Consider the following 13,318-nt stretch of genomic DNA (forward strand, 5'->3'; position numbering starts at 1 on the left):
TACCAACATTAGCGAGATCGCATTCTCTTAATTTCACTTACGGCCATACCAGTCTGAAAATGCCAGATCTCGTAAGCCATCCAGACTCGGGCCTGGTTAGTACTTGTATGGGAGACCAACTAGGAACCTCAGGTGCCGTAAGCTTTTGTTTATTTCTTTTTTGCATTATGATGTCATAATCAGACCACTTTTTTTCCCTATGGGAGACCAACTAGGAACCTCAGGTGCCGTAAGCTTTTGTTTATTTCTTTTTTTCCATTATGATGTCATAATCAGACCACTTTTTTCCCTATCCAGAAGCGTCTTGTCTTTTGTCGCAACCAGAGTTTGATATTCTACCAACATTAGCGAGATCGCATTCTCTTAATTTCACCTACGGCCATACCAGTCTGAAAATGCCTGATCTCGTCAGATCTCGGAAGCCATCCAGACTCGGGTCTGGTTAGTACTTGTATGGGAGACCAACTAGGAACCTCAGGTGCCGTAAGCTTTTGTTTATTTCTTTTTTGCATTATGATGTCATAATCAGACCACTTTTTTCCCTATGGGAGACCAACTAGGAACCTCAGGTGCCGTAAGCTTTTGTTTATTTCTTTTTTGCATTATGATGTCATAATCAGACCACTTTTTTCCGTATCCAGAAGCGTCTTGTCTTTTGTCGCAACCAGAGTTTGATATTCTACCAACATTAGCGAGATCGCATTCTCTTAACTTTCCTTACAGCCATACCAGTCTGAAAATGCCTGATCTCGTCAGATCTCAGAAGCCATCCAGACTTGGGCCTGGTTAGTACTTGTATGGGAGACCAACTAGGAACCTCAGGTGCCGTAAGCTTTTGTTTATTTCTTTTTTGCATTATGATGTCATAATCAGACCACTTTTTTCCCTATCCAGAAGCGTCTTGTCTTTTGTCGCAACCAGAGTTTGATATTCTACCAACATTAGTGAGATCGCATTCTATTAATTTCACTTACGGCCATACCAGTCTGAAAATGCCTTATCTCGTCAGATCTCGGAAGCCATCCAGACTCTGGCCTGGTTAGTACTTGTATGGGAGACCAACTAGGAACCTCAGGTGCCGTAAGCTTTTGTTTATTTCTTTTTTGCATTATGATGTCATAATCAGACCACTTTTTTACCTATCCAGAAGCGTCTTGTCTTTTGTCGCAACCAGAGTTTGATATTCTACCAACATTAGCGAGATCGCATTCTCTTAATTTCACTTACGGCCATACCAGTCTGAAAATGCCTGATCTCGTCAGATCTCGGAAGCTATCCAGACACGGGCCTGGTTAGTACTTGTATGGGAGACCAACTAGGAACCTCAGGTGCCGTAAGCTTTTGTTTATTTCTTTTTTGCATTATGATGTCATAATCAGACCACTTGTTTCCCTATCCAGAAGCATCTTGTCTTTTGTCGCAACCAGAGTTTGATATTCTACCAACATTAGCGAGATCGCATTCTCTTAATTTCGCTTACGGCCATACCAGTCTGAAAATGCCTGATCTCGTCAGATCTCGGAAGCCAACCAGACTCGGGCCTCGTTAGTACTTGTATGGGAGACCAACTAGGAACCTCAGGTGCCGTAAGCTTTTGTTTATTTCTTTTTTGCATTATGATGTCATAATCAGACCATTTTTTTCACAATGGGAGACCAACTAGGAACCTCAGGTGCCGTAAGCTTTTGTTTATTTCTTTTTTGCATTATGATGTCATAATCAGACCACTTTTTTCCCTATCCAGAAGCGTCTTGTCTTTTGTCGCAACCAGAGTTTGATATTCTACCAACATTAGCGAGATCGCATTCTCTTAATTTCACTTACGGCCATACCAGTCTGAAAATGCCTGATCTCGTCAGATCTCGGAAGCCATTCAGACTTGGGCCTGGTTAGTACTTGTATGGGAGACCAACTAGGAACCTCAGGTGCCGTAAGCTTTTGTTTATTTCTTTTTTGCATTATGATGTCATAATTAGACCACTTTTTTCCCTATGGGAGACCAACTAGGAACCTCAGGTGCCGTAAGCTTTTGTTTATTTCTTTTTTGCATTATGATGTCATAATCAGACCACTTTTTTCCCTATCCAGAAGCGTCTTGTCTTTTGTCGCAACCAGAGTTTGATATTCTACCAACATTAGCGAGATCGCATTCTCTTAATTTCATTTACGGCCATACCAGTCTGAAAATGCCTGATCTCATCAGATATCGGAAGCCATCCAGACGTGGGCCTGGTTAGTACTTGTATGGGAGACCAACTAGGAAACTCAGGTGCCGTAAGCTTTTGTTTATTTCTTTTTTGCATTATGATGTCATAATCAGATCACTTTTTTTCCCTATGGGAGACCAACCAGGAACCTCAGGTGCCGTAAGCTTTTGTTTATTTCTTTTTTGCATTATGATGTCATAATCAGACCACTTTTTTCCCTATCCAGAAGCATCTTGTCTTTTGTCGCAACCAGAGTTTGATATTCTACCAACATTAACGAGATCGCATTCTCTTAATTTCACTTACGGCCATACCAGTCTGAAAATGCCTGATCTCGTCAGATCTCGGAAGCCATCCAGATTTGGGCCTGGTTAGTACTTGTATGGGAGACCAACTAGGAACCTCAGGTGCCGTAAGCTTTTGTTTATTTCTTTTTTGCATTATGATGTCATAATCAGACCACTTTTTTCCCTATGGGAGAACAACTAGGAACCTCAGGTGCCGTAAGCTTTTGTTTATTTCTTTTTTGCATTATGATGTCATAATCAGACCACTTTTTTCCCTATCCAGAAGTGTCTTGTCTTTTGTCGCAACCAGAGTTTGATATTCTACCAACATTAGCGAGATCGCATTCTCTTAATTTCACTTACGGCCATACCAGTCTGAAAATGCCTGATCTCGTCAGATCTCGGAAGCCATCCAGACTTGGGCCTGGTTAGTACTTGTATGGGAGACCAACTAGGAACCTCAGGTGCCGTAAGCTTTTGTTTATTTCTTTTTTGCATTATGATGTCATAATCAGACCACTTTTTTCCCTATCCAGAAGCGTCTTGTCTTTTTCGCAACCAGAGTTTGATATTCTACCAACATTAGCGAGATCGCATTCTCTTAATTTCACTTACGGCCATACCAGTCTGAAAATGCCTGATCTCGTCAGATCTCGGAAGCCATCCAGACTCGGGCCTGGTTAGTACTTGTATGGGAGACCAACTAGGAACCTCAGGTGCCGTAAGCTTTTGTTTATTTCTTTTTTGCATTATGATGTCATAATCAGACCACTGTTTTCCCTTTCCACAAGCGTCTTGTCTTCTGTCGCAACCAGAGTTTGATATTCTACCAACATTAGCGAGATTGCATTCTCTTAATTTCCCTTACTGCCATACCAGTCTGAAAATGCCTGATCTCGTCAGATCTCAGAAGCCATCCAGACTCGGGCCTGGTTAGTACTTGTATGGGAGACCAACTAGGAACCTCAGGTGCCGTAAGCTTTTGTTTATTTCTTTTTTGCATTATGATGTCATAATCAGACCACTTTTTTCCCTATCCAGAAGCGTCTTGTCTTTTGTCGCAACCAGAGTTTGATATTCTACCAACATTAGCGAGATCGCATTCTCTTAATTTCCCTTATGGCCATACCAGTCTGAAAATGCCTGATCTCATCAGATCTCGGAAGCCATCCAGACTCGGACCTGGTTAGTACTTGTATGGGAGACCAACTAGGCACCTCAGGTGCCGTAAGCTTTTGTTTATTTCTTTTTTGCATTATGATGTCATAATCAGACCACTTTTTTCCCTATCCAGAAGCGTCTTGTCTTTTGTCGCAACCAGAGTTTGATATTCTACCAACATTAACGAGATCGCATTCTCTTAGATTCACTTACGGCCATACCAGTCTGAAAATGCCTGATCTCGTCAGATCTCGGAAGCCATCCAGACTTGGGCCTGGTTAGTACTTGTATGGGAGACCAACTAGGAACCTCAGGTGCCGTAAGCTTTTGTTTATTTCTTTTTTGCATTATGATGTCATAATCAGACCACTTTTTTCCCTATGGGAGACCAACTAAGAACCTCAGGTGCCGTAAGCTTTTGTTTATTTCTTTTTTGCATTATGATGTCATAATCAGACCACTTTTTTCCCTATCCAGAAGCGTCTTGTCTTTTGTCGCAACCAGAGTTTGATATTCTACCAACATTAGCGAGATCGCATTCTCTTTATTTCACTTACGGCCATACCAGTCTGAAAATGCCAGATCTCGGAAGCCATCCAGACTCGGGCCTGGTTAGTACTTGTATGGGAGACCAACTAGGAACCTCAGGTGCCGTAAGCTTTTGTTTATTTCTTTTTTGCATTATGATGTCATAATCAGACCACTTTTTTCCCTATCCAGAAGCGTCTTGTCTTTTGTCGCAACCAGAGTTTGATATTCTACCAACATTAGCGAGATCGCATTCTCTTAATTTCACTTATGGCAATACCAGTCTGAAAATGCCTGATCTCATCAGATCTCAGAAGCCATCCAGACTTGGGCCTGGTTAGTACTTGTATGGGAGACCAACTAGGAACCTCAGGTGCCGTAAGCTTTTGTTTATTTCTTTTTTGCATTATGATGTCATAATCAGACCACTTTTTTCCCTATCCAGAAGCGTCTTGTCTTTTGTCGCAACCAGAGTTTGATATTCTACCAACATTAGTGAGATCGCATTCTATTAATTTCACTTACGGCCATACCAGTCTGAAAATGCCTGATCTCGTCAGATCTCGGAAGCCATCCAGACTCTGGCCTGGTTAGTACTTGTATGGGAGACCAACTAGGAACCTCAGGTGCCGTAAGCTTTTGTTTATTTCTTTTTTGCATTATGATGTCATAATCAGACCACTTTTTTACCTATCCAGAAGCGTCTTGTCTTTTGTCGCAACCAGAGTTTGATATTCTACCAACATTAGCGAGATCGCATTCTCTTAATTTCACTTACGACCATACCAGTCTGAAAATGCCTGATCTCGTCAGATCTCGGAAGCTATCCAGACACGGGCCTGGTTAGTACTTGTATGGGAGACCACCTAGGAACCTCAGGTGCCGTAAGCTTTTGTTTATTTCTTTTTTGCATTATGATGTCATAATCAGACCACTTTTTTCCCTATCCAGAAGCATCTTGTCTTTTGTCGCAACCAGAGTTTGATATTCTACCAACATTAGCGAGATCGCATTCGCTTAATTTCACTTACGGCCATACCAGTCTGAAAATGCCTGATCTCGTCAGATCTCGGAAGCCAACCAGACTCGGGCCTCGTTAGTACTTGTATGGGAGACCAACTAGGAACCTCAGGTGCCGTAAGCTTTTGTTTATTTCTTTTTTGCATTATGATGTCATAATCAGACCACTTTTTTCCCTATGGGAGACCAACTAGGAACCTCAGGTGCCGTAAGCTTTTGTTTATTTCTTTTTTGCATTATGATGTCATAATCAGACCACTTTTTTCCCTATCCAGAAGCGTCTTGTCTTTTGTCGCAACCAGAGTTTGATATTCTACCAACATTAGCGAGATCGCATTCTCTTAATTTCACTTACGGCAATACCAGTCTGAAAATGCCTGATCTCATCAGATCTCGGAAGCCATCCAGACTCAGGCCTGGTTAGTACTTGTATGGGAGACCAACTAGGAACCTCAGGTGCCGTAAGCTTTTGTTTATTTCTTTTTTGCATTATGATGTCATAATCAGACCATTTTTTTCCCTATCCAGAAGCGTCTTGTCTTTTGTCGCAACCAGAGTTTGATATTCTACCAACATTAGCGAGATCGCATTCTCTTAATTTCACTTACGGCCATACCAGTCTGAAAATGCCTGATCTCATCAGATCTCGGAAGCCATCCAGACTCGGGCCTGGTTAGTACTTGTATGGGAGACCGACTAGGTACCTCAGGTGCCGTAAGCTTTTGTTTATTTCTTTTTTGCATTATGATGTCATAATCAGACCACTTTTTTCACTATCCAGAAGCGTCTTGTCTTTTGTCGCAACCAGAGTTTGATATTCTACCAACATTAGCGAGATCGCATTCTCTTAATTCCACTTACGGCCATACCAGTCTGAAAATGCCTGATCTCATCAGATCTCTGAAGCCATCCAGACACGGGCCTGGTTAGTACTTGTATGGGAGACCAACTAGGAACCTCAGGTGCCGTAAGCTTTTGTTTATTTCTTTTTTGTATTATGATGTCATAATCAGACCACTTTTTTCCCTATCCAGAAGCGTCTTGTCTTTTGTCGCAACCAGAGTTTGATATTCTACCAACATTAGCGAGATCGCATTCTCTTAATTTCCCTTACGGCCATACCAGTCTGAAAATGCCTGATCTCATCAGATCTCGGAAGCCATCCAGACTCGGACCTGGTTAGTACTTGTATGGGAGACCAACTAGGAACCTCAGGTGCAGTAAGCTTTTGTTTATTTCTTTTTTGCATTATGATGTCATAATCAGACCACATTTTTCCCTATCCAGAAGCGTCTTGTCTTTTGTCGCAACCAGAGTTTGATATTCTACCAACATTAGCGAGATCGCATTCTCTTAATTTCACTTACGGCAATACCAGTCTGAAAATGCCTGATCTCATCAGATCTCGGAAGCCATCCAGACTTGGGCCTGGTTAGTACTTGTATGGGAGACCAACTAGGAACCTCAGGTGCCGTAAGCTTTTGTTTATTTCTTTTTTGCATTATGATGTCATAATCAGACCACTTTTTTCCCTATGGGAGACCAACTAAGAACCTCAGGTTCCGTAAGCTTTTGTTTATTTCTTTTTTGCATTATGATGTCATAATCAGACCACTTTTTTCCCTATCCAGAAGCGTCTTGTCTTTTGTCGCAACCAGAGTTTGATATTCTACCAACATTAGCGAGATCGCATTCTCTTAATTTCCCTTACGGCCATACCAGTCTGAAAATGCCTGATCTCGTCAGATCTTGGAAGCCATCCAGACTCGGGCCTGGTTAGTACTTGTATGGGAGACCAACTAGGAACCTCAGGTGCCGTAAGCTTTTGTTTATTTCTTTTTTGCATTATGATGTCATAATCAGACCACTTTTTTCCCTATCCAGAAGCGTCTTGTCTTTTGTCGCAACCAGAGTTTGATATTCTACCAACATTAGCGAGATCGCATTCTCTTAATTTCACTTACGGCCATACCAGTCTGAAAATGCCAGATCTCGGAAGCCATCCAGACTCGGGCCTGGTTAGTACTTGTATGGGAGACCAACTAGGAACCTCAGGTGCCGTAAGCTTTTGTTTATTTATTTTTTGCATTATGATGTCATAATCAGACAACTTTTTTCCCTAAGGGAGACCAACTAGGAACCTCAGGTGCCGTAAGCTTTTGTTTATTTCTTTTTTGCATTATGATGTCATAATCAGACCACTTTTTTCCCTATCCAGAAGCGTCTTGTCTTTTGTCGCAACCAGAGTTTGATATTCTACCAACAGTAGCGAGATTGCATTCTCTTAATTTCACTTACGGCCATACCAGTCTGAAAATGTCAGATCTCGGAAGCCATCCAGACTCGGGCCTGGTTAGTACTTGAATGGGAGACCAAATAGGAACCTCAGGTGCCGTAAGCTTTTGTTTATTTCTTTTTTGCATTATGATGTCATAATCAGACCACTTTTTTCCCTATGGGAGACCAACTAGGAACCTCAGGTGCCGTAAGCTTTTGTTTATTTCTTTTTTTCCATTATGATGTCATAATCAGACCACTTTTTTCCCTATCCAGAAGCGTCTTGTCTTTTGTCGCAACCAGAGTTTGATATTCTACCAACATTAGCGAGATCGCATTCTCTTAACTTCACTTACGGCCATACCAGTCTGAAAATGCCTGATCTCGTCAGATCTCGGAAGCCATCCAGACTTGGGCCTGGTTAGTACTTGTATGGGAGACCAACTAGGAACCTCAGGTGCCGTAAGCTTTTGTTTATTTCTTTTTTGCATTATGATGTCATAATCAGACCACTTTTTTCCCTATGGGAGACCAACTAGGAACCTCAGGTGCCATAAGCTTTTGTTTATTTCTTTTTTGCATTATGATGTCATAATCAGACCACTTTTTTCCCTATCCAGAAGCTTCTTGTCTTTTGTCGCAACCAGAGTTTGATATTCTAACAACATTAGCGAGATCGCATTCTCTTAATTTCACTTACGCCCATACCAGTCTTAAAATGCCTGATCTCGTCAGATCATGGAAGCCATCCAGACTTGGGCCTGGTTAGTACTTGTATGGGAGACCAACTAGGAACCTCAGGTGCCGTAAGCTTTAATTTATTTCTTTTTTGCATCATGATGTCATAATCAGACCACTTTTTTCCCTATGGGAGACCAACTAGGAACCTCAGGTGCCGTAAGCTTTTGTTTATTTCTTTTTTGCATTATGATGTCATAATCAGACCATTTTTTTCCCTATCCAGAAGCGTCTTGTCTTTTGTCGCAACCAGAGTTTGATATTCTACCAACATTAGCGAGATCGCATTCTCTTAATTTCACTTACGGCCATACCAGTCTGAAAATGTCAGATCTCGGAAGCCATCCAGACTCGGGCCTGGTTAGTACTTGTATGGGAGACCAACTAGGAACCTCAGGTGCCGTAAGCTTTTGTTTATTTCTTTTTTGCATTATGATGTCATAATCAGACCACTTTTTTCCCTATGGGAGACCAACTAGGAACCTCAGGTGCCGTAAGCTTTTGTTTATTTCTTTTTTTCCATTATGATGTCATAATCAGACCACTTTTTTCCCTATCCAGAAGCGTCTTGTCTTTTGTCGCAACCAGAGTTTGATATTCTACCAACATTAGTGAGATCGCATTCTCTTAATTTCACTTACGGCCATACCAGTCTTAAAATGCCTGATCTCGTCAGATCTCGGAAGCCATCCAGACTTGGGCCTGGTTAGTACTTGTATGGGAGACAAACTAGGAACCTCAGGTGCCGTAAGCTTTTGTTTATTTCTTTTTTGCATTATGATGTCATAATCAGACCACTTATTTCCCTATGGGAGACCAACTAGGAACCTCAGGTGCCGTAAGCTTTTGTTTATTTCTTTTTTGCATTATGATGTCATAATCAGACCACTTTTTTCCCTATCCAGAAGCGTCTTGTCTTTTGTCGCAACCAGAGTTTGATATTCTAACAACATTAGCGAGATCGCATTCTCTTAATTTCACTTACGGCCATACCAGTCTGAAAATGCCTGATCTCGTCAGATCTTGGAAGCCATCCAGACTTGGGCCTGGTTAGTACTTGTATGGGAGACCAACTAGGAACCTCAGGTGCCGTAAGCTTTTGTTTATTTCTTTTTTGCATCATGATGTCATAATCAGACCACTTTTTTCCCTATGGGAGACCAACTAGGAACCTCAGGTGCCGTAAGCTTTTGTTTATTTCTTTTTTGCATTATGATGTCATAATCAGACCACTTTTTTCCCTATCCAGAAGCATCTTGTCTTTTGTCGCAACCAGAGTTTGATATTCTACCAACATTAGCGAGATCGCATTCTCTTAACTTCTCTTACGGCCATACCAGTCTGAAAATGCCTGATCTCGTCAGATCTCGGAAGCCATCCAGACTCGGGCCTGGTTAGTACTTGTATGGGAGACCAACTAGGAACCTCAGGTGCCGTAAGATTTTGTTTATTTCTTTTTTGCATCATGATGTCATAATCAGACCACTTTTTTCCCTATCCAGAAGCGTCTTGTATTTTGTCGCAACCAGAGTTTGATAATCTACCAACATTAGCGAGATCTCATTCTCTTAATTTCACTTACGGCCATACCAGTCTGAAAATGCCTGATCTCGTCAGATCTCGGAAGCCATCCAGACTCGGGCCTGGTTAGTACTTGTATGGGAGACCAACTAGGAACCTCAGGTGCCGTAAGCTTTTGTTTATTTCTTTTTTGCATTATGATGTCATAATCAGACCACTTTTTTCCCTATCCAGAAGCGTCTTGTCTTTTGTCGCAACCAGAGTTTGATATTCTACCAACATTAGCGAGATTGCATTCTCTTAATTTCCCTTACGGCCATACCAGTCTGAAAATGCCTGATCTCGTCAGATCTCGGAAGCCATCCAGACTCGGGCCTGGTTAGTACTTGTATGGGAGACCAACTAGGACCCTCAGGTGCCGTAAGATTTTGTTTATTTCTTTTTTGCATTATGATGTCATAATCAGACCACTTTTTTCCCTATCCAGAAGCGTCTTGTCTTTTGTCGCAACCAGAGTTTGATATTCTACCAACAGTAGCGAGATTGCATTCTCTTAATTTCACTTACGGCCATACCAGTCTGAAAATGTCAGATCTCGGAAGCCATCCAGACTCGGGCCTGGTTAGTACTTGAATGGGAGACCAAATAGGAACCTCAGGTGCCGTAAGCTTTTGTTTATTTCTTTTTTGCATTATGATGTCATAATCAGACCACTTTTTTCCCTATGGGAGACCAACTAGGAACCTCAGGTGCCGTAAGCTTTTGTTTATTTCTTTTTTTCCATTATGATGTCATAATCAGACCACTTTTTTCCCTATCCAGAAGCGTCTTGTCTTTTGTCGCAACCAGAGTTTGATATTCTACCAACATTAGCGAGATCGCATTCTCTTAATTTCACTTACGGCCATACCAGTCTGAAAATGCCTGATCTCGTCAGATCTCGGAAGCCATCCAGACTTGGGCCTGGTTAGTACTTGTATGGGAGACCAACTAGGAACCTCAGGTGCCGTAAGCTTTTGTTTATTTCTTTTTTGCATTATGATGTCATAATCAGACCACTTTTTTCCCTATGGGAGACCAACTAGGAACCTCAGGTGCCATAAGCTTTTGTTTATTTCTTTTTTGCATTATGATGTCATAATCAGACCACTTTTTTCCCTATCCAGAAGCTTCTTGTCTTTTGTCGCAACCAGAGTTTGATATTCTAACAACATTAGCGAGATCGCATTCTCTTAATTTCACTTACGCCCATACCAGTCTTAAAATGCCTGATCTCGTCAGATCATGGAAGCCATCCAGACTTGGGCCTGGTTAGTACTTGTATGGGAGACCAACTAGGAAACTCAGGTGCCGTAAGCTTTAATTTATTTCTTTTTTGCATCATGATGTCATAATCAGACCACTTTTTTCCCTATGGGAGACCAACTAGGAACCTCAGGTGCCGTAAGCTTTTGTTTATTTCTTTTTTTGCATTATGATGTCATAATCAGACCATTTTTTTCCCTATCCAGAAGCGTCTTGTCTTTTGTCGCAACCAGAGTTTGATATTCTACCAACATTAGCGAGATCGCATTCTCTTAATTTCACTTACGGCCATACCAGTCTGAAAATGTCAGATCTCGGAAGCCATCCAGACTCGGGCCTGGTTAGTACTTGTATGGGAGACCAACTAGGAACCTCAGGTGCCGTAAGCTTTTGTTTATTTCTTTTTTGCATTATGATGTCATAATCAGACCACTTTTTTCCCTATGGGAGACCAACTAGGAACCTCAGGTGCCGTAAGCTTTTGTTTATTTCTTTTTTTCCATTATGATGTCATAATCAGACCACTTTTTTCCCTATCCAGAAGCGTCTTGTCTTTTGTCGCAACCAGAGTTTGATATTCTACCAACATTAGTGAGATCGCATTCTCTTAATTTCACTTACCAGTCTTAAAATGCCTGATCTCGTCAGATCTCGGAAGCCATCCAGACTTGGGCCTGGTTAGTACTTGTATGGGAGACAAACTAGGAACCTCAGGTGCCGTAAGCTTTTGTTTATTTCTTTTTTGCATTATGATGTCATAATCAGACCACTTATTTCCCTATGGGAGACCAACTAGGAACCTCAGGTGCCGTAAGCTTTTGTTTATTTCTTTTTTGCATTATGATGTCATAATCAGACCACTTTTTTCCCTATCCAGAAGCGTCTTGTCTTTTGTCGCAACCAGAGTTTGATATTCTAACAACATTAGCGAGATCGCATTCTCTTAATTTCACTTACGGCCATACCAGTCTGAAAATGCCTGATCTCGTCAGATCTTGGAAGCCATCCAGACTTGGGCCTGGTTAGTACTTGTATGGGAGACCAACTAGGAACCTCAGGTGCCGTAAGCTTTTGTTTATTTCTTTTTTGCATCATGATGTCATAATCAGACCACTTTTTTCCCTATGGGAGACCAACTAGGAACCTCAGGTGCCGTAAGCTTTTGTTTATTTCTTTTTTGCATTATGATGTCATAATCAGACCACTTTTTTCCCTATCCAGAAGCATCTTGTCTTTTGTCGCAACCAGAGTTTGATATTCTACCAACATTAGCGAGATCGCATTCTCTTAACTTCTCTTACGGCCATACCAGTCTGAAAATGCCTGATCTCGTCAGATCTCGGAAGCCATCCAGACTCGGGCCTGGTTAGTACTTGTATGGGAGACCAACTAGGAACCTCAGGTGCCGTAAGATTTTGTTTATTTCTTTTTTGCATCATGATGTCATAATCAGACCACTTTTTTCCCTATCCAGAAGCGTCTTGTATTTTGTCGCAACCAGAGTTTGATAATCTACCAACATTAGCGAGATCTCATTCTCTTAATTTCACTTACGGCCATACCAGTCTGAAAATGCCTGATCTCGTCAGATCTCGGAAGCCATCCAGACTCGGGCCTGGTTAGTACTTGTATGGGAGACCAACTAGGAACCTCAGGTGCCGTAAGCTTTTGTTTATTTCTTTTTTGCATTATGATGTCATAATCAGACCACTTTTTTCCCTATCCAGAAGCGTCTTGTCTTTTGTCGCAACCAGAGTTTGATATTCTACCAACATTAGCGAGATTGCATTCTCTTAATTTCCCTTACGGCCATACCAGTCTGAAAATGCCTGATCTCGTCAGATCTCGGAAGCCATCCAGACTCGGGCCTGGTTAGTACTTGTATGGGAGACCAACTAGGACCCTCAGGTGCCGTAAGATTTTGTTTATTTCTTTTTTGCATTATGATGTCATAATCAGACCACTTTTTTCCCTATCCAGAAGCGTCTTGTCTTTTGTCGCAACCAGAGTTTGATATTCTACCAACATTAGCGAGATCGCATTCTCTAAACTTCACTTACGGCCATACCAGTCTGAAAATGCCTGATCTCGTCAGATCTCGGAAGCCATCCAGACTCGGGCCTGGTTAGTACTTGTATGGGAGACCAAATAGGAACTTCAGGTGCCGTAAGATTTTGTTTATTTCTTTTTTGCATTATGATGTCATAATCAGACCACTTTTTTCCCTATCCAGAAGCGTCTTGTCTTTTGTCGCAACCAGAGTTTGATAATCTA

At 41.6% G+C, this 13,318-nt stretch overlaps 37 pseudogenes; all 37 read left to right on the top strand.

The window, feature by feature from the left end:
* Positions 1-371: 371 nt before the first annotated feature.
* LOC134597904 (5S ribosomal RNA) lies at positions 372-490 on the top strand (annotated as a pseudogene).
* A 225-nt stretch (positions 491-715) lies between these two features.
* LOC134595452 (5S ribosomal RNA) lies at positions 716-834 on the top strand (annotated as a pseudogene).
* Positions 835-968: 134 nt separating this feature from the next.
* Positions 969-1,087, top strand: LOC134588793 (5S ribosomal RNA; annotated as a pseudogene).
* Positions 1,088-1,221: 134 nt separating this feature from the next.
* LOC134588744 (5S ribosomal RNA) lies at positions 1,222-1,340 on the top strand (annotated as a pseudogene).
* A 134-nt stretch (positions 1,341-1,474) lies between these two features.
* On the top strand, positions 1,475-1,593 carry LOC134595467 (5S ribosomal RNA; annotated as a pseudogene).
* A 225-nt stretch (positions 1,594-1,818) lies between these two features.
* Positions 1,819-1,937, top strand: LOC134595574 (5S ribosomal RNA; annotated as a pseudogene).
* A 225-nt stretch (positions 1,938-2,162) lies between these two features.
* LOC134597450 (5S ribosomal RNA) lies at positions 2,163-2,281 on the top strand (annotated as a pseudogene).
* A 226-nt stretch (positions 2,282-2,507) lies between these two features.
* On the top strand, positions 2,508-2,626 carry LOC134595039 (5S ribosomal RNA; annotated as a pseudogene).
* A 225-nt stretch (positions 2,627-2,851) lies between these two features.
* LOC134598238 (5S ribosomal RNA) lies at positions 2,852-2,970 on the top strand (annotated as a pseudogene).
* Positions 2,971-3,103: 133 nt separating this feature from the next.
* Positions 3,104-3,222, top strand: LOC134593693 (5S ribosomal RNA; annotated as a pseudogene).
* Positions 3,223-3,356: 134 nt separating this feature from the next.
* Positions 3,357-3,475, top strand: LOC134596722 (5S ribosomal RNA; annotated as a pseudogene).
* Positions 3,476-3,609: 134 nt separating this feature from the next.
* On the top strand, positions 3,610-3,728 carry LOC134587750 (5S ribosomal RNA; annotated as a pseudogene).
* Positions 3,729-3,862: 134 nt separating this feature from the next.
* Positions 3,863-3,981, top strand: LOC134598250 (5S ribosomal RNA; annotated as a pseudogene).
* Positions 3,982-4,449: 468 nt separating this feature from the next.
* Positions 4,450-4,568, top strand: LOC134589330 (5S ribosomal RNA; annotated as a pseudogene).
* Positions 4,569-4,702: 134 nt separating this feature from the next.
* Positions 4,703-4,821, top strand: LOC134597254 (5S ribosomal RNA; annotated as a pseudogene).
* A 134-nt stretch (positions 4,822-4,955) lies between these two features.
* On the top strand, positions 4,956-5,074 carry LOC134594286 (5S ribosomal RNA; annotated as a pseudogene).
* A 134-nt stretch (positions 5,075-5,208) lies between these two features.
* Positions 5,209-5,327, top strand: LOC134594791 (5S ribosomal RNA; annotated as a pseudogene).
* Positions 5,328-5,552: 225 nt separating this feature from the next.
* Positions 5,553-5,671, top strand: LOC134597246 (5S ribosomal RNA; annotated as a pseudogene).
* Positions 5,672-5,805: 134 nt separating this feature from the next.
* Positions 5,806-5,924, top strand: LOC134595946 (5S ribosomal RNA; annotated as a pseudogene).
* A 134-nt stretch (positions 5,925-6,058) lies between these two features.
* Positions 6,059-6,177, top strand: LOC134594972 (5S ribosomal RNA; annotated as a pseudogene).
* A 134-nt stretch (positions 6,178-6,311) lies between these two features.
* LOC134598016 (5S ribosomal RNA) lies at positions 6,312-6,430 on the top strand (annotated as a pseudogene).
* Positions 6,431-6,564: 134 nt separating this feature from the next.
* Positions 6,565-6,683, top strand: LOC134594149 (5S ribosomal RNA; annotated as a pseudogene).
* A 225-nt stretch (positions 6,684-6,908) lies between these two features.
* On the top strand, positions 6,909-7,027 carry LOC134596751 (5S ribosomal RNA; annotated as a pseudogene).
* Positions 7,028-7,830: 803 nt separating this feature from the next.
* On the top strand, positions 7,831-7,949 carry LOC134598261 (5S ribosomal RNA; annotated as a pseudogene).
* Positions 7,950-8,174: 225 nt separating this feature from the next.
* Positions 8,175-8,293, top strand: LOC134589163 (5S ribosomal RNA; annotated as a pseudogene).
* Positions 8,294-8,853: 560 nt separating this feature from the next.
* LOC134598263 (5S ribosomal RNA) lies at positions 8,854-8,972 on the top strand (annotated as a pseudogene).
* A 225-nt stretch (positions 8,973-9,197) lies between these two features.
* LOC134595327 (5S ribosomal RNA) lies at positions 9,198-9,316 on the top strand (annotated as a pseudogene).
* Positions 9,317-9,541: 225 nt separating this feature from the next.
* Positions 9,542-9,660, top strand: LOC134593988 (5S ribosomal RNA; annotated as a pseudogene).
* A 134-nt stretch (positions 9,661-9,794) lies between these two features.
* Positions 9,795-9,913, top strand: LOC134593705 (5S ribosomal RNA; annotated as a pseudogene).
* Positions 9,914-10,047: 134 nt separating this feature from the next.
* Positions 10,048-10,166, top strand: LOC134597664 (5S ribosomal RNA; annotated as a pseudogene).
* Positions 10,167-10,635: 469 nt separating this feature from the next.
* Positions 10,636-10,754, top strand: LOC134598274 (5S ribosomal RNA; annotated as a pseudogene).
* A 225-nt stretch (positions 10,755-10,979) lies between these two features.
* On the top strand, positions 10,980-11,098 carry LOC134589145 (5S ribosomal RNA; annotated as a pseudogene).
* Positions 11,099-11,995: 897 nt separating this feature from the next.
* LOC134595329 (5S ribosomal RNA) lies at positions 11,996-12,114 on the top strand (annotated as a pseudogene).
* Positions 12,115-12,339: 225 nt separating this feature from the next.
* Positions 12,340-12,458, top strand: LOC134593999 (5S ribosomal RNA; annotated as a pseudogene).
* Positions 12,459-12,592: 134 nt separating this feature from the next.
* LOC134593716 (5S ribosomal RNA) lies at positions 12,593-12,711 on the top strand (annotated as a pseudogene).
* Positions 12,712-12,845: 134 nt separating this feature from the next.
* Positions 12,846-12,964, top strand: LOC134597665 (5S ribosomal RNA; annotated as a pseudogene).
* A 134-nt stretch (positions 12,965-13,098) lies between these two features.
* Positions 13,099-13,217, top strand: LOC134594381 (5S ribosomal RNA; annotated as a pseudogene).
* The last annotated feature ends 101 nt before the right edge of the window (positions 13,218-13,318 follow it).

The sequence above is a fragment of the Pelobates fuscus genome, chromosome 2 (assembly GCF_036172605.1).
Source record: "Pelobates fuscus isolate aPelFus1 chromosome 2, aPelFus1.pri, whole genome shotgun sequence".
Lineage (NCBI taxonomy): Eukaryota > Metazoa > Chordata > Amphibia > Anura > Pelobatidae > Pelobates > Pelobates fuscus.